We start from the raw sequence: 19172 nt of genomic DNA, 5'->3' as shown, positions 1-19172 counted from the left end.
GTGAAGACTTCGTGTGGCTTAGTATATGTGCAAGTTCATCCTCTAGGTGTGTTCTGTGGTCACAATGTGCATTCCTTTAAATGACTGCACGACACCTGCATACAACACCATCCATACACTCAAAAAGGTAAGGCCACATTCAAGGAATCCTGGTCAAATCTGAGTTCAATTTCTTTAACATTCATTTTCCTGATTCCACCATGTCACCTCTTAAGTCAATATGTCCCCACCCTAACTGTACATAGTACGTCAAAATGACCTTCCTGAGAAAGCCCCACATTAAGCATTCCTAAGGCCTCCCTCTTTCTCATGGGAAGGGAGTCGTTCTAGAAGTAAAACATGAAGGTGGTACACCCAATGACAATGATGAGGGCCCCTTGGGTGCTGGGATCCTTCTTTATAGGCTGTTTTTATAATTTTTATAATTGCTGTTTTAAACAAGAAATAAAGACTGTGTTTACCATTGTTATTAGAATTTAAAGAGCTTGACCAATCTCAGGCTCCAGGACCTCCTGGGTGTGGCCAAGTTCCCTCACCCCCTTCATCCAGGCAGTCAGCACCCCTGACACCAGAGGCAGGCATGATCTAGGAGGGTGTCCAGATTTCCACCCTATGCAGCAGGAAAAGGGGTCTGAAAGAGGACACTGAGAGATTCCCAGCCTGAGAGCCTCTGGGGAGGCCTACAGTGGGGGACACACCCCATCTCACAGCCATTTTCCTGACAGTACTATGAATTCACTACACTTGGGCAAGTAGTGGTCCTGGCCACACCAGAGGAAGATTCAAGATAAGTGCCAGCTCAGCTGTGCTGTCACAGGGAGGTCCTGAACACCGAGTCTCAGGCTCACGTTCTTGGAAACCCCACTCCAACTTTTTCACCACTGGAAGAGGAGTGCTAGTCTGTGGTTGCACACAGCTCATCTGGGCTATGGGTGATCCCTCTCCATCCAGGGCCTGGGTCCCCACTGCAGCCTGCCAGGCAGCACCACCAACAGGGGTCAGGAGGATTCACCTCTGGGAGTAACAGCACCAGGCACCATGAGCACCAGCGACACCTTCACCCTGCAGGCTGCACCTGGGAGGACCCGCAGGCAGTGAGAGGACCCAAGGAGCATCCATTTTGGACAGTGGTCCCAGCTGAGGCTCCCTCCTGCCTGGCTTCTCCAGGCACTGCTCACAATATTTTTCCCAGTCCAGAAACCCACCCAGCACTCCACCTGCGATGAAGAGTGGCAGATCTTCACAGCTGAGGGTGGAGGAGCATGCATGGTTGCTCAGTAGGTTATGGGAAGCTTGAGGTCCAAAACTCACACCTAACTCTGGCAGGGTGTCCTTCCATCTGCAGGACACCAATACGCTTGACAGATTGAACCTCCCAACAGTGAATGCTGAGGGGATCTCTAGGTCTGTAAGGTGTCTGTGTTGGATTGAATTGGTCAAATGTGGACAGGTCTTCCACTGTGGAATCAGTAGGAGGCCTACTAGTGTCCCCAGAACAGCTAAGCAAAGACACACTCAAACAATTGGAGAATCTTTATACTGAATTCAAAGAAAGCAGCCCAAAAATAAATAAAACCAGACTTTGTGAGCACACGAGCTGGGGTATTCTGGCTTCCCTATGGAGGGAAAGGACGGTATACCAGGATACTGGTCCCTCTCTGCCTGCCCTGCTGAAGTCCTCAGTCAGAGACTGGGGGGCACTCATGCTTTCTTTTCAGCAGCTGTCCCCTCCAGTGTTCCCAGGGGAAGTGCAGGAAGACAGTCCCTGATCCCAAGCTGCCACTACCAGGAAACTTGCTCCCCAGCAGTTTTCCTTCTGTCTGACCAGACCCTTGCAGGACCATGGACAGCTCTCCGGCCAAGCGCTTGCAGGACCATGGACAGCTCTCTGACAGCTCTGGGGCGGGGCATGGGCGGAGGGATTCCTGCCATTGCAAGAGCTCCAAACCTAGCTGTCAAACCCACCACCGCCTGCGCTCACCAGATCAAGACTAGATACAAACGCGGGATCACACCTTCACTGTGACAGTGGAGGAAGTGTCCTGTCCCAGGCCCAGTGAGTTAGATCCTGGTGACGCCATCCCTGCTTGCTCATTCACGGCACACCTGCAGGACCAGTCCTGTGCTGGTGCACCGCCTATCTCCTGTCCTTGCTTCCCCACTTCAGAGGCCCAAGACGTCTCCTGCTGGCAGCCCTGCTCCAGCCACCACCCTCCTCCACCATTGGTGGCATGTGGAGTGTGCATATTGGGGCCTGAGCCGTTGCCCACCTTTCCAGAGAAGAGTTCCCTCAAGGAGGCACGGGCCTCTCCCTGTACTGGAGGAAGAGGTACCACCAACGAAAACCCTCATGTATCACCCTAGTACCCACCTACTGCATGCACCAAGAGCCACACTCTATCTGCCAGCCAGAGACTGCTCAGCCCTCCTGCCACCCACCACCTCCACTGGACTCCAGTGCAGCTGTGCAGCCATTCTGGACACCTCTGGGGAGGAGCAGGAGCGCTGCACCAGCATGAGAGGAGGAATCCCTGCCATTGCCACAACTGCTGACCTTCAACCAACATGTACAACCCTTCCCAGAGGATCAGGAAACGTCAATGGGTCAACTGGTGGAGCAGGCCCTGAATCCAAAACCCGAGTGCCCCTGCTCCACAGTCCCCCCCGGGATCCAGGCATGCTCCAGGTATGCGGTTTCTGTGACTATCCCTCTTGCATCTGGTACACGCACGTGGACCTTTGCACATGCACCTTTGCACGTGCATCTTTGCATGTGTGTGTCCATTCCTGGCACGACCCTGCCTCATGCCCTGGTGAATCTTTGCATGCCCACGTTTCCACGTGCACCTTTGCACGTGCGTGTCTGTTCCTGGCATGACCTTGCCTCATGCCCTGGTGGATTTTTGCATGAGCATCCTTGCACGTGCACATTTGCACATGCACCTTTGCACGTGCATGTCCGTTCCTGGCACGACCCTGCTTCGTGCCCTGGTGAATCTTTGCATGTGCATCCTTGCACGTGCACCTTTGCACGTGCTTGTCCATTCCTGGCAGGACCCTGCCTCGTGCCCTGGTGGACCTTGCAGTGCACCTTTGCACATGCATGTCCGTTCCTGCACGACCCCGCCTCGTGCCCTTGTGGATCTTTGCATGCGCATCCTTGCACGTGCACATTTGCACATGCACCTTTGCACGTGCGTGTCCATTCCTGGCACGACCCTGCCTCGTGCCCTGGTGGATCTTTGCATGCGCATCCTTGCATGTGCACCTTTGCACGTGCGTGTCCATTCCTGGCAGGACCCTGCCTCGTGCCCTGGTGGACCTTTGCAGTGCACCTTTGCACATGCATGTCCGTTCCTGGCACGACCCCGCCTCGTGCCCTTGTGGATCTTTGCATGCGCATCCTTGCACGTGCACCTTTGCACGTGCACCTTTGCACGTGCGTGTCCGTTGCTGGCACGAGCCTGCCTCATGCCCTGTGTCAACGGTTTTCTGCACGTGCCCAGGGTTCTCTAACCATTACCTCCCCTACCTGCGTTGTGGTAACACGTCTTACTCCTGTTTCTTCTGAAACCAGTTGGCTGCAGGAGAACCCTTTCCGCTCACCGCTGTATTTCTGAATTGCACCGTTTCTAATAACTGCCATGGGTATGTCCCAGGGAAAGCTTTGTCCCTCACCGGTGGCCACCAGGGACTGGCCAGTGGCGTCCCCCATGAAGCCCTATCACAGCTCCCGCAGACTTCCCTATTCTGGTTGGACACTCTGGGCTGCCTGGTCCCACGGGGACACTCACAGATCATCCTGCCGCCGGCTTGCAAGGGCACATTGGCGGTTCAGTGGAGCACCTCCTAGATGCATGTCCAGGATCCTGAAGACCATTCTACACTTCCTGGGAGACGCGGACATGTCCTCCATCCTCCGCATGCCAGGTCTGGTGAGGGAGATGCTGCTGTCTGCTGCACCTTCCACTGATTCCTGCAACACAGACCATCAAATCATCAAGCACATGCCTCCTATGGCACAGGAGCAGGAAGGGGCTGCTTGCCAGCTTGCAGGACCAAGGCCTGTCCAAGACCGCTGTCCAGGGAAGACTGTACACAGAGCCCCTGCAGACAGTGGCCAAGGGGAGCCTGAGAAGGCAGAAGATCCCGAGGAAAGAAAATGTCAGAGGGGGAGCTCCCATGTGACTGGAGGAGAACAATCTGCCTTCAGGCCCCTGGTGTCCCATGGCCGCCTGCCTTCCTTTGTGCCCAGACCTGGGGCTCTGCAGGTAAACATCTGCACCCAGAGCTCCCAAGACAGAGCTGGCATCTCCCAGGCCACCTGTATGAGTTCCTGCCACAAAAGAAATGCCATCAGCAGCTCATACAGCTCCAGTCGAGGTCTCCCAGGCCTGAAGAGGAGGGCTCCAGGCCCTTCCAACTGTAAGCTGCCCCTGGGATGCTCTTCATCCCCAGGGATTCCACCGAAGAAGGCCCACACTGAGAAGGTGGCAGAAGGCAGGGTGGGAGAGCCATTGCCCAGGAAGAAGGGTTCAGGTACTGGGGATGCCGGCAGGCCACGGAAACGGAAGATTCCTTTGCTGCCTCACCACCGAGGGGAACCTCTGAGGCTGCCACCACCTCTGGAACTGGCCTGTCCAGTCACCGCTGAGGACCTAGACCGGGAGAAGGAGAAAGTTCTGCAGCGCATCAACCACCTTCTGATGGGTGAGACCCAGGCCATGTGTGACAACATTACCATGGCCCCCCAAGCCCATGCATGGGACCCCGCTGCATTGGGAGGAGGGGCCAGACCTGTGGCATCCCTGGGCCTTAGCCAGAACTTGCTCCACCATCCCAGTACCACCACTGTGGCAGCCTCCACATCATTGTGGGTGGGCTCTGCTGTCTCATCCCAGAGACACCCTCCCACCTCCAACCTTAGTGTCCTCTTCCCCCACAGCCTGCCAATTGCTGCTTTGGCTCTTCCTCCCAGACCCTCTCCCAGCACGCTGGCAGGCTTAGCTCCACAGCCAGTGGCTCCCTTTGGGGCCACCCTCATGAATACCAGTTTGCCTTCCCAGTCCCTCCATGTGGGGCCTCCATCCAGCTCGGGTAGGAGCTTCCTCCCCTCTCACCAGGATCCAAAGCCCAACAGAACACACAGGGCCTCACCTGTGGACAGCACCAGCAGGTCAGCTCCAAGGGTGCGGCAAAAGGCTCTGCTTGGGAAGCAGGCTGTCATCTGTGGAGCCACCATTCCACAAATCCCTGGGATTCCTCATGGGAAGATGCCCCTGTCCCTCTCCTTTGCCAGCCCTCAATCTGTACACCTGGCAGCTCCAGGTCCAGGAGCAGTCCCAGTCCCACCACTGACTGCAGGTCCCCCAGCCTTGGCCAGTCCAAGGCACTCAGCCCTTGGGGCTGACACACATCAAAACCACACCATGGGTTCCCATGCCAGCACCCAGGCACATTCTGCTGGCAGCCAGGCTGCAAGGCCTGCTGGGACATCAAATGCATTGGCATCTCCCTCTGCAGCTGCCCCCCAGAGTGTGGCCAGAGTTTGTCCTGACAACAGGCAGGCCCAGTCTGCCTGTGAGAAACAAGTTCCATCCCCTTCCAGGCTGACAGGGTTAGTTACATCAAAGGCCACTGGGAGGACAGACTTGTCTCCAGGCCTGACTACTCCCACAACAGCAATGAGCATTTGCTCAGAAAGTAGAGGGACCCCCAAACCCAGAGAGCACCAAGGGGCAAGCTTGGGAAAGAACAGCAACAGGGACCCTGGCCTGAGCACTACCACTGCACCCAGAAAATGCAAAAGCAAGAGCAAACGGGGGCAAGGAAGCACTGGAGCTCCTACCCTGAATGCCATTCCCCAACACTTGCCCACCCAGGAACACCTAGGCTCATCTCAGGGGACCAACGCCACCCCCAGAAAGGCTACTTCTAGTAGCGCATCTGTCCCTTTCACGTCAGGGGGATCTGGGAGCCCAGACTTGCTCCCAGATCTCATATCAGCCTTTGGGAACATGTGTATCTCTTCCCAAAGAGGAGGGACCCCAAACAACAGAGAGCAACCTGGGGCAAGCTTGGGACACAGTAATGCCAATGTCCATAGGCAGAGCACCACCCTGGGGACCAAGGGGCAGAAGGGAAAGTGCAAGTCAGAGCAAGAAAACACTGGGGTTTGTACACTTACTGCCACCCTCCAAAGCCTGCCCATACAGAAACCCTTAGGCTCTCCTGGGGGAATAAGGACCACCCCGAAAAAGACCTCCTCTACTTGTAGGCCTGTTCCCATATCACCAATGGGATCTGGGAGCCCAGACTTGGTCCCAGTTTTGACATCTCCCAGGGCAGCAATAAACACCTGCTCAAAAAGTAGAGGAACCCCCAAAACTGGAGAGCAAAATGAGGCAAGTTTGGGACAGAACACTAAGAGTGTCCCTGGCCAGAGCACTACCACTGTCCCCAAAAAACAAAAGAACAAAAGAAAACAAAAACAAGGAAACACTGGAGTTCCTACCCTGAGTGCCACCCCTCAACACCTGCCCACCCAGGAACACCAAAGCTCATCTCAGGGGAACAACACCACCCCCAGAAAGGCTACCTCTGGTAGCTCGTCTGTCTCTGTGACATCAGGGGGATCTGGGAGCCCAGACTTGCTCCCAGATCTCATATCAGCATTTGGGGCCTTGTGCATCTCCTCTTAAAGAGGATGGACCCCAAGCAACAGACAGAAACCTGGGGCAAGCTTGGGACAGAGCACCTCCAGTGTCCATAGGCAGATGACCACCATGGGGACAAAGGGACAGAAGGTAAAGTGCCAACAAGGGCAAGCAACATTCCTACATTTACTGCCATCCCACAAAGTCTGTCCAAGCAGAACCCCTTAAGCTCTCCTGGGGGAACTAGCACCACACACAGAAAGGCCACCTCTACCTGTGAGTTTGTCCTCATGCATTCAAAGGAATCTGGGAGTCCAGACTAGACTCAAATTTCATATCTGCCTTTGGGGCCATGTTTCTCTCCTCCCAAATTTGAGGAACAAGAAGCCCAAGACAGAGCTAATGGGGCAACTTGGGCTTCAACAACTTCAGTCCCACTAACCAGACCATCTGTATAGTGACCACCTTAAAAGGGAGAAAAAACAACTCTGTTCCTGGGGCTGAGGGTGCCACTCTTAAGTCCAACCCCTGCAGAAACCCCCAAGTCCACCTTGGGGCAGGAACACCTCTGTGAGCAAGGCTGTATGTTCTTACACCCATGCCCTGACCTCTCACCCTGGCAGCTCTGTGTCTCTTAGGTTACATTTCTTACAAGTTACATGTTATTTATCTCTCTTTCTCCTTAATCTTAAATTTCCAGGAAATGAGGCATGAGGAGATTGCATTTAGGCTGACAGGCCATAGCAGGAACTCTTCTTGCAGTTCCTGTCCCTAAAGTTAGGTATGGGGCCATGTGTAAGATGGAGAAAATCTGAGGCAACTCTTAGATGCCAGAGAACTTTTTGAATATTATTGAGCATTAAAGTAAAAGAAGGCCTAGTTTTTATCAAATGTATGATTTGATTTTGTTTATAGTAATTGGTGAGCAACAAAATTATAAAATGGAGTCAGTATAGATATTGAAAATCAGTTTTACAACTTGCGTGTTTATGCACAATGGTCTTATCACCTTAAATTAAATTAAGTTGTTATATTAGAATTGGTATTTTTTAAGGTGTTAACAAGCAGTAGTTGTAATTAGTAAGGAAAACACAATATAAAATGAGTAAGTGTAAAATTATATTTAATTTTTATAATAGCTATGGATTAAGGAATATAATTTTGTATAATTTTAAACAGTTTTATATAGCATTTTCTGTTTCTATTAGGCACATAGTAATTTGTATAGCAAAAATTAATCTTTTCAATTTAAGTTTAAATGAATTTGAATGATTATTTTAACCTGGAATGAGATGAGAGGTAGAGTTTTATTTTAAGAGAGAACACAGAATTTATCAAAAGACATTTGGTGAAATAAGAAATACATACGTTCAATGAGCACAGGACAAAAATTTCCACTCATTAATACTAAAAAAGAAGCAAAAGAATGACTAGATTTTACCTAACAAAATAGGAGTAATATTTACTGTCGTTCAATGTTGTGCCAATCCAAGTGTAGGGAATTCGTTCTTTTAAATATTGTTGGGGAGAATGTAAATGGGTAGTATCATTCAGGACAGTGATTTGATAAGTAATTTTAAAAGTCTTAGAATTTTATGTGCCATCAATGATATTTTAGAAATTTATGTGAAAATAATGTTTATTTGAAAGCTGAGAGATTTAAAAAAATAAATAAGGAATAAGGTAATCTCCCAGCAGTAAAAAAAAAAAAAAAAAAAAAAAAAAAAAAAAAAAAAAAAAGTTTATTTGTAAAGAGAGAGCTGTAGGAATATTCCTGATAGCTGTTTTTAAGGTAGCAAGAATAATTTAAATGTCCAATATAGGGTTCTGGATAGATGAACTATATGCTAAAAGATCTGGCATTAAAATAATATTGGGTGCAATTTAAAATAATTTAGAAGTTTTAAAACTATTAATATGATTTTATATTTATAAAATGCATATTTATATAAGTTATGTTTTTAATGTTAAAAGTAGTTATGTATGAATAGTAGAATTTTAAGATTCTTATGTATACTTCTTAATTTTTCTGAAATGGGTCTCTTGACAAAACTAAGGAAAGATGTTTTAATTTTGAAATGCATCTTAGTTTCTTATCTATTATCTATTCTCTATTCTCTATTCCATATTATCTATATCCATATTATGTATCCATATATGCATTATATATCCATATTATCTATTCCGTAGATTTTCGCATATAATGTTTTGGATGAATAGAAATGTTAACCTAAATTGACATTATGTCTGAAACATGAAGACACAAGTTAAGAAAGTTTTTAACCCACCTTGGGAAGGTGTAACTCCCAGTTATGGCACCAGGAGAATATGCAGTGAAGGGCAGAGCACACCTCCAGAGCCTGTTCACCGTGCATGTCCTAGATCTGTCATGTGTTCAGATGACACTGCTGCACAGTGCTGAGTCCTGTGCCTCTGCTGCTCACTGGGACTCTCCTGCCTCCACCCCATCCCTTGCCTTGGAGGCCTGCCCTAGTGCTGCTACCTGCCCTGGGATCAGTATTGGGCACTCACTTTCACAATCCAGCACAATACTCAGGAATCCTCAGGTCCAAGTCTCTCCTCTGTTGATCTTGAGCATTCTCCCATGGCCACAAACCTCAGTGTGACGTGTACATTCTCTCTCTTGATTACAGACAAGTGCTGGGTGCCTCTAATACACCATCCTGCCCCTCTTGTCTGAATTTGAATTCAATCACAGCATTTTCTCCTGAATATTTGGGTGCAAATGCTAAGAGAGCTCATCACTGAGGTTTCCAGGAATTGGGAACTTCCTGTGAATTCAAGGCAAATCCCTACAGAGTCATTTTATTACCAGAAAGCTTGGGTCTGTCATAGTTGATTCTCTTCACCTCGGCACTCATTATGATCAAGACGTGTTTACATCATTCACCAGACCATTCCTCAGAGGATTGGATTTGCTCCTGGCAATCAAAAAGGGGACCAAAGATGCCAATTCTGTGCTGAAATCAGTCTGAATATAAAAGAGTTGCCAAAGATGGTAGGGCCCAATTTGCAGGCAATATCCTTTTGAAGATTGGCAATGAACTTCACCTAAATGCCCAAGAATGGTAGAAAATTTAAATATTATAAACTTTCAGGATCTTTTTCTCCAGTTGGCTTGAGGCAAAGCCCCATCATGGAAAGGGGCTCAGAAATGCCTTCAGGATGTCCCAAGGTAGAGTATACCTGACTTCATTCAAATAATTATGTTCTTCTATTTGTCTCCAAAGTAATTAACAAACTGAGTAAATCTTGAGGACTTCTCTGGAGACTGTGTGCTTTGCACATTTCCATCAATATGGAAGACAGAAAAGGTGACACAGGCCCTGAGATGGAGGTAAGAAAGCAGCTGGGGTATGCAGACCAGGATGGCAACTCCCCTACCCAGAAGGGGTTGATGTTTGCTACCAACAGCTGGACAACTGGTACACTCAGTCTTACTTGAATATCCAGGAGAAGTTCACTTTGCACATGGTGCAGCACCACAGAGGTGGGATGCAGTGCTTCATGAAGACCCTGAAAGGCATGACCATCACCCTGGAGGAGGAGCTCAGTGACACAAATGAGAATGTCAAGGCAAAGATACAAGACAAGGAAGGCATTCTTCCGACCAGCAGAGGTAGATCTAGCAAAGAGCTGGAAGACAGCACCTTCTCTGATTACAACATCCAGGAGTCCACACTGCACCTGGTGCTGCATCTCAGAGGTGGAATGCAGATCATCATGAAGACCCTGAAAGGCATGACGATCACCATGGAATTTGAGCCCAGTGACACCAGTGAGAATGTCAAAGCAGGGATGCAAGAAAAGGAGGGTATCCTCCCTGACCAACGGAGATTGATCTTTGCTGACAAATACCTGGAAAAAGGATGCACCCTTTCTGACTATGACACCCAGAAGGAGTCCACCCTGTACCTGGTGCTTCACCTCAGAGATGGGGTGCAGATCTTCATGAATACCCTGACCAGCACCACCAGCACACTCGAGTTGGAGCCCAATGACACCATTGAGAATGTCAAGGCAAATAACCAAGAGAAGGAAGGCATTCTTCCCGAACAGTTGAGGATGATCTAGCAAAGAAAGGGAAGACAGCACCAAGTGTGACTACAACATCTTGGAGGAGTCCACCCTGCACCCTGTGTTGTGCCTCAGAGGTGGGATGAAGATCTTCATGAAACCCTGACAGGCACAACCATCACCCTGGAGGTGGAACCCAGTAAAAGCATAGAGAATGGCAAGGCAGGGATCCAAGAAAAGGAAGGCATCTTACCTGACTAGCAGAGGTTGATCTTTGCTGGCAAACACTGGAAGATGTCTGCAACCTGTCTGACTACAATATCTAAGGGGAATCCACACTGAACCTGGTGTTGCACCTAAGAGGGGGGATGCAGATCTTCATGAAGACCCTGATTGGCATGAACATCACCCTGGAGGTGGAGTGAGTGAGACAAGTGAGAATGGCAAGGCAAAGATCTAAGACAAGAAGGCGAGAATCCCGACCAGCAGAGATGATCTTGAAAAGAGTCAAAAGACAGTAGCCTATTGAATTTCAATCCAGGAGTCAACCCAGCACCTGGTGCTGCATCTCAGAGGTGGGATGCAGATATTCATGAAAACCCTGACTGGCATGACCATCACCCTGAGGATGCACCTCAGTGACACCATTGAGTATGTAAAGGCAAAGATCCCAGGTAAGGTAGGCAACTCTGACCAGGAGAGTTTGAACTGTTGGCAACAGCTACAAGACTGGTGCACCATGTCTGACTATAACATCCAGAAGTAGTGCACCCTGCACCTGGTGTGCACGTCAGATGTGGGATGCAGATCATCTTGAAGACCCTGACTGGCATGGCCATCACCCTGGAGGTGGAGCTCAGTGACACCATTGATAAAGGCAAGGCAATGATCTGAGACAAGGAAGGCAATTTTTGTGACCCATACAAATTGATCTCACAAAAAGCTGGAAGACAGTAGCCTGTCAGATTTCAAAATCCATGAGTTCAACCTGCACATGGTGCTACATCTCAGGGTTGGGATGCAGATCTTCATGAAGACCCTGACTGGCACGAGCATCGCCATGGAGGTGGAGCCTAGTGACACCATGAAGAATGTCAAGGCAAGAACCAAGTCAAGGAAGGCATCCTCCCTGACCAGTACAGGTTGATCTTTCTTGCCAAACAGCAGGACAACACTAGATGCCTTCTGGATGTTGCAGTGAGACAGGGTGTGTCTGTCTAAAAGCTGTTTTGCAGCAAAGATCAAGCTGTGCTGATCAGGGAGGATGCCTTCCTTGATTTGGTTCTTGCCTTGACATTCTCCATGGTGCCACTGGGCTCCACCTACAGGGTGATGGTTCTGCCAGTCAGGGTCTTCCTGAAGATCTGCATCCCCCTTCTGAGGTGCAGAACCAGGTGCAGTGTGGACTCCTCCTGAATGTTATAGTCACACAGGGTGTGCCTATCTTACAGTTCTGTGCCAGGAAAGATCAAGCACTGTTATTTGGGGGAAATTAATTCCTTGTCTCAGAGGTGGGATGTAGTTCTTCATGAGGACCCTGACTAGCAAGACCACCAATCTGTTGGTGGAACCCATTGACACATTGAGAATGTCAAGGTAATGATTCAAGACAGATTGGCATCTCCCCTAACCAGCAGAGGTTGATATTTCCTACAACAACTGGATGACTGGTGCACCCTTTCTTAGTTGAAGATCTACAAGTAGTCCACCACCACCTGGTGCTACACTTCATATGTGGGATGCAGATCTTTGTGAATCTAACTGGCAAGACCATAAACCTGGAGGTGGAGCTCAGTGACACTAATGAGAATGTCAAGGAAAAGATCCAAGACAAGGAAGGCATTCTTCTGACCAGCAGAGTTTGATCTAGCAAAGAGATGGAAGACAGCACGCTGTCTGACTACAATATCCAGGAGTCTGCCCTGCACCTGGTCCTGCACCTCAGAGGTGGGATGCAGATCTTCATGAAGACCCTGACCCACATGACCATCACCCTAGAGGTGGAAATAGTGACATCATTGAGAATGTAAAGGCAAAGATACCAATCAAGGAAGGTATCCTCCCTGACCAGCAGAGGTTGTCTTTTGCTGGCAAAAGCTAGAAGACTGGTGCACCCTGCTGCCTAAACATCCATAAGGAGTCCACCCTGCAACTGCTGCTGAACCTCAGAGGTGAGATGCAGATCATCATGAAGACCCTGACTGGGATGACCATAACACTGGATGTGAACAACAATGACACCATTGAGAATGGCAAGGCAAATATCCAAGACAAGGAAGGCAATCTTCATGACCAGCAGAGATTGTTCTCACAAAGAGCTTTAAGACAGTACCCTGTAGGATTCAAACATCCAGGAGTCCACCCGGCACCTGGTGCTGCATCTCAGAGGTGGGATGCAGATCTTCATGAAGAACCTGACAGGCAGACCATCAACCTGGAGGTGGACCTCAGTGATACCATTGAAAATGTCAAGGCAAAGATCCAAGTCAAGAAAGGCATCTTTCTGATCAGCATAGATTGATCTAGCAAAAAGGAAGAAGACAGCAACCTGTCTGACTATATATTGGAAGAACCCACCCTGCACCTTTTGTTGTGCCTAGGAGGGGGGATGCATATCTTCATGAAACTGTGACAGGCACAACCATATCCTGGAGGTATGGACCAGTGAAAAAATAGAGAATGGCAAGGCAGGGATCCAGGAGAAGGAAGGCATCCTCCCTGAGCAACAGATGTTGATCTTTGCTGGCAAACAGCTGGAGATGGTGCAACCTGTCTGACTAAAACATCTAGGAGTTGTACACTCTGCACCTGGTACAGTTCCTATGGGGGGATGCAGACCTTCATGAGAACCCTGACTGGCATGACCATCATCCTAGTGGTGGACCTCACTGACACCATGGAGAATGTCAAGGCAAGAACCAAGTCAAGGAAGGCACCTCCCTGACCAGCACAGGTTGATCTTTACTGACAAACAGTTGGATGACACTAGACTCCTTCTGGATGTGTAGTGAAAAAAGGTGTGTGTGTCTTACAGCATTTTCCAGCAAAGATCAACCCGTGCTTGTCAGGGAGGAAGTCTTCCTTGACCTGGTTCTTGCTTTGACATTCTCCATGGTGTCACTGGGCTCCACCTCCAGGGTGATGGTCATGCCAGTCAGGTTCTTCATGAAGATCTGCATCCCACCTCGGAGGTGCAGCACCAGGTTCAGGGTGGACTCCTCCTGGATGTTGTAGTCAGACAGGGTGTGGCTGTCTTCCAGATCTGTGCCTGCAAAGATCAACCATGCTCTTTGGGGAGATGAATTCCTTGCCTCAGTGGTAGGATGTAGAACTTCATGAGGACGCTGACACTCAAGACTATAACCTGGAGGTGGAACCCATTGACACCATTTAGAATGTCATGGTAACTATCCAAGACAGGGTGGCATCTTCCCTAACCAGCAGTGGTTGATGTTTGCTGACAACAGCTGGAAGACTGGTGAGCCTTCTCTTTCTTGAACATCCAGAAGGAGTCCAGTGGCACCTGGTCTAACCTCAGAGTTCAGATGCAGATCTTCATGAAGAATCTGACTGGCATGACCACCAGCTTGGAGGTGGAGTGCATTGACACCAATGAGAATATCAAGACAAGGATCCAAGGCAAGGAAGGCATTCTTCTGACCAGCAGAGATTGATCTAGCAAAGAGATGGAAGACAGCACGCTATCTGACTACAACATCCAGGAGTCCACACTGCACCTGGTGCTGTGCCTCAGAGGTGGGATGCACATCGTCCTGAAGACCCTGAAAGTCACAAACATCACTCTGCAGGTTGAGCTCAGTGACACCATTGAGGTGTGAGGGCAGGAATCCAAGGAAAGGAAGGCATCCTCCCTGACCAGCAGAGGTTGAACTTTGAGGGCAACAACTGGAACACAGGTGCACCCTCTCTTACTTGAACATCCAGGAGAAGTTCACCCTCCACTTTTTGCAGTATCTCTGAGGTGCAATGCAGATATTCATGAATGCCCTGACCAGCATGACTACCCCCCTTGAGGTGGAGTCCAGTGACAAAATTGAGAATGTCAAGGCAAAGATCCAAGATAAGGAAGGCATCCTTCCAACAAACAGTGGTTGCTCTTTGCTGACAAATAGCTGGAATATGGGTGCACCCTATCTGACTACAACTCCAAGAAGGAGTCCACCCTGTACCTGGTGCTGTACCTCTTAGGTGGGTTGCAGATCTTCATGAAGTCCTTGACCGACACCACCATCACCCTGGAGGTGGAGACCAGTGACACCATTGAGACTGTCAAGGCAAAAATTCAAGACAAGGAAGGCATTATTCATGACCAGTTGAAGTTGATCTAGTAAAGAACTGAAGACAGCACCATGTCTTACTACAACATCTAGTAGGAGTCAACCTGCACTTTGTGTTGTGACTCAGAGGTTGAATGCAGATTATCATGAAACCCTGACAGGCATGACCATCACCCTGGTGATATAGCCAAGTAAAACCACAGAGAATGGCAAGGAAAGATCTCAGTCATGAAATGCCTACCCCTTGACCAGCAGATGGTGACATTTGCTGGCAACAGTTAGAAGACTGGTGCACCTTTCCTGACCAACACATCCAGAAGGAGTACACCCAGAACCTGGTGCTGCACCTCCAAGGTGGGATGCAGATTTTCGTGAAGACACTGACAGGCAAGACCTTCACCCTGGAGGTGGATCCCAGTGACACCATTGAGAATGGCAAGGCAAAGATGCAAGACAAGGAAAGCAATCTTCCTGACCAGTAAAGATTTATCTCACAAAGAGTTGGAAGACAGTAGCCTGTCAGATTTCAACATCCAGGGGTCTAACCTGCACCTGGTGCTGCATCTCAGAGGTGGGATGCTGATCTTCATGAAGATCCTGACTGACATGAACTTTATCCTAGAGGTGGAGCCCAGTGACACCATTGAGAATGTCAAGGCAAGAACCAAGTCAAGGAAGGCATCCCCCCTGACCAGCACAGGTTGATCTTTGCTGGAAAACAGCTGTAAGACAGACACACCCTGTCTCACTACAATATCCTGAAGGAGTAGACGGTTGTCCAGCTTTTGGCAACAAAGAGTAACCTGTGCTGGTCAGGGAGGATGCCTTACTTGATTTGGTTCTTGCCTTGACATTCTCCGAGGTGTCACTGGGCTCCACATCCAGGGTGATGGTCCTGCCAGGCAGGGTCTCCATGAAGCTCTGCATCCAACCTCTGAGGTGCAGCACCTGTGCAGGGTGGACTCCTCCTTGATGTTGTAGTCAGACAGGGTGTGCCTGTCTTCCAGCTCTGTGCCAGCAAAGATCATCCACTGCTACCTGGGGGAGATGAATTTCTTGTGTCAGAGGTGGGATGTAGATCTTCATGAGGACTCGTACCAGTAAAACCATAAACCTGGAGGTGGAGCCCATTGACACCATTGGGAACGTCAAGGTAATAACCCAGATGAGGATGGCAACTCCCCTAACCAGCAGAGGTTGATGTTTGCTGGCAACAACTGGAAGACTGGTGAACCCTGTCTTACCTGAACATCCAGGAGTACACTGGCACCTGGTTCTATATCTCAGAGGTGGGATGCAGATATTAATGAATAATCTGACTGGCATGACCATCAGACCGGAGGTGGAGCTCAGTGACACCAATGAGAATGACAAGGCAAAGATCCAACACAAGGAAGGAATTCTTCCAACCAGTGGAGGTTGATCGAGCGAAGAGTTGGTAGACAGCACCCTGTCTGACGACAATATCCAGGAGACCAAATTGCACCTGGTGCTCGCCATAGAGGTAGGATGCAGAACTTCATGAAGAACCTGAATGGCACAACCATCACCCTAGAGGTGGAAGTAATTGAGAATGTCAAGGCAAAGATGCCAGTCAAGGAAGGCACCCTCTCTGGTCAGCAGAGGTTGACATTTTCTGGCAACAGCTAGAAGACTGGTTCGCCTTGCCTGCCTACAACATCCAGAAGGAGTCCACCCTGCACCTGTTGCTGAACCTCAGAGTTGGGATGCAGATCTCCATGAAGACCCTGATTGGAATGACCATAATACTGGAGGTGGACAACAATGACAGCAGAGGTTGATCTAGCAAAGAGATGGAAGACAGCACACTATTTGACTACAACATCAAGGAGTCCACCCTGTACCTGGTGCTGTGCCTCAGAAGTGGGATACAGAACTTCATGAAGACCCTCTCTGGCTTGACCATCATCCTGGCGGTGGAGTCCAGGAACACCACTGAGAATGGCAAGGAAAATATCCCAGTCAAGAAACATATATTTCTTGACCAGCAGAGGGTGACCTTTGCTAGTAATAGCTAGAAGACTGGTGCACACTGCCTGACTACGACATCCAAAAAGAGTCCACCCTGCACCTGGTGCTGTGCCTCCGATGTGGGATGCAGATCTTCATGAAGACCCTGACTGGCATGACCATCACCCTGGAGGTGCAGCCCAGTGACAATATTGAGAATGGCAAGGAAAAGATCCAAGACAAGGAAGCCAATTTTCTCGATCTATTAAAGATTTATCTCACAAAGATCTGGAAGAGTGTAGCCTGTCAGATTTCAAAATCCAGGGGGCCACCCTGGACCTGCTGCTGCATCTCAGATGTGGGATGCAGATCTTCATGAAGTTCCTGACTGGCACAAGCATCGCCCTGCAGGTGGAGCCCAGTGACATCATGGAGAATGTCAAGGCAGGAACCAAGTCAAGGAAGGCATCCTCCCTGACGAGCACAGGTTGATCTTCGCTGTCAAACAGTGGAAGACATTTGACTTCTTCTGGATGTTTTAGTGAGACAGGGTGTGTACCTGGTGCTTTGCCTCAGAGGTGGGATGCAGATATTCATGAAGACCCTGACTGGGATGATCTTACTCTGGAAGTGGAGCCTAGTGACACCATTGAGAATGACAAGGCAAATATCTAAGAAAAGGAAGGCAATGTTCCCAACCAGCAGAGATTGATCTCACAATGAGCTGGAAGACAGTAGCCTGTAGGATTCCAACATTCAGGAGTCCACCCTGCCCCTGGTGGTGGAACTAGAGGTGGGATGCAGATCTTCATGAAGACCCTGACAGGCACGACCATCACTCTGGAGGTGGACCTCAGTGACACTATTGAGAATATCAAGGCAAATATCCAAGACAAGGAAGCATTCTTCCTACCACCAGAGGTTGTTCTATCAAGGAGCAAGAAGACAGCACCCTGTCTTACTCCAACATCTTGGAAGAGTCCACCCTGTACCTTGTGTTGTGCTGCAGAGGTGGGATGCATATCTTCATGAAATCCAGAGATCACAACTAGAACCCTGGAGGTGGAGCCCAGTAACATCATACAGAATGGCAAGGTAAAGATCCAAGACAAGGAAGGCAATCTTCCTGACCAGTAAAGATTTACATCCCAAAGAGCGGAAGACAGTAGCCTGTCAGATTTCATCATCCAGGAGTCTACACTGCACCTGGTGCTGCATCTCAGAGGTGGGATGCAGATCTTCATGAAGACCCTGACTGGTATGAGCATTGCCCTAGAGGTGGAACACAGTGACACCATGAGAATGTCAAGGCAAGAACCAAGTCAAGAAAAGATTCCTCTGTGACAGGCATATGTTGATCTTTGCTGGAAAACAGCTGTAAGACACACCCGGTGTCACTACAATATCCTGAAGGAGTCTACTGTTGTCCACCTATTTGCCAGCAAAGATTAACCTGTGCTGGTGAGGGAGGATGCCTTCCTTGTCTTGATTCTTGCCTTGACATTCTCAATGGTGTCACTGGGCTCCACCTCCAGGGTGATGGTCATACCAGCCAGAGTCTTCATGAAATTCTGCATCCCACCTCTGAGGTGCAGCACCAGGTGCAGTGTGGACTCCTCATGGATGTTGTAGTCAGACAGGGTTTTCCTTTTTCCAGTTTTGTGCCAGTGAAGATCAACCACTGCTGCTTGGGGGAGATGAATTCCTTTTCACAGAGGTGGGATGTAGATCTTCATGAAGGCCGTGACTGGCATGACCATCACCCTGGAGTTGGATCCCAGTGACACCACTGAGAAACGTAAGGTAAAGATCCAAGAAGAGGAAGGCATTCTCCCTAACCAGCAGACTTTGATGTGGCAAAGAAGTGGAAGAAAGGCATACTCTTTCTGACTGTACCATCCAGAAGTAGGCAGGTCCCTGGGATCATGGCTTGGGGTCAGGTACATGCAGAGGAAGGAGATGAGGCAGGCGGGTCCCTTCATCCCAGTTTGTGCAGGACAGTGGGAGCCAGGCTGCTGCCTTGGTACTCACCTCAACAGGTAGCAGGGAGCTATAGAATATGTAAGAGCAAGGGAGGGTTAGCTTAGAGCTGTCCTTCAGGATGTCTCAGCTGATAGCAAATACAAGGGTGAACAGTGTCTTCTGGATCATGAAATAAGACTTCCTTTTTTCCTCTTACCTCCATAAATATTTCAGGAGCATCTACTTT

General features: G+C 49.2%; 3 pseudogenes; 2 read left to right on the top strand and 1 right to left on the bottom strand.

Moving 5' to 3' along the window:
- The window catches only part of LOC124973644 (polyubiquitin-C-like), an 84056-nt pseudogene extending 65376 nt beyond the window's left edge, over positions 1–18680 (bottom strand).
- Positions 10069–10751, top strand: LOC124973646 (polyubiquitin-like; annotated as a pseudogene).
- Positions 13385–15474, top strand: LOC124973645 (polyubiquitin-like; annotated as a pseudogene).
- Positions 18681–19172: the final 492 nt, after the last annotated feature.

The sequence above is a fragment of the Sciurus carolinensis genome, unplaced genomic scaffold (genome assembly GCF_902686445.1).
Source record: "Sciurus carolinensis unplaced genomic scaffold, mSciCar1.2, whole genome shotgun sequence".
NCBI lineage: Eukaryota > Metazoa > Chordata > Mammalia > Rodentia > Sciuridae > Sciurus > Sciurus carolinensis.
The sequence above is the reverse complement of the archived record's forward strand: the minus strand, read 5'-3'. Positions and strand labels throughout refer to the sequence as shown.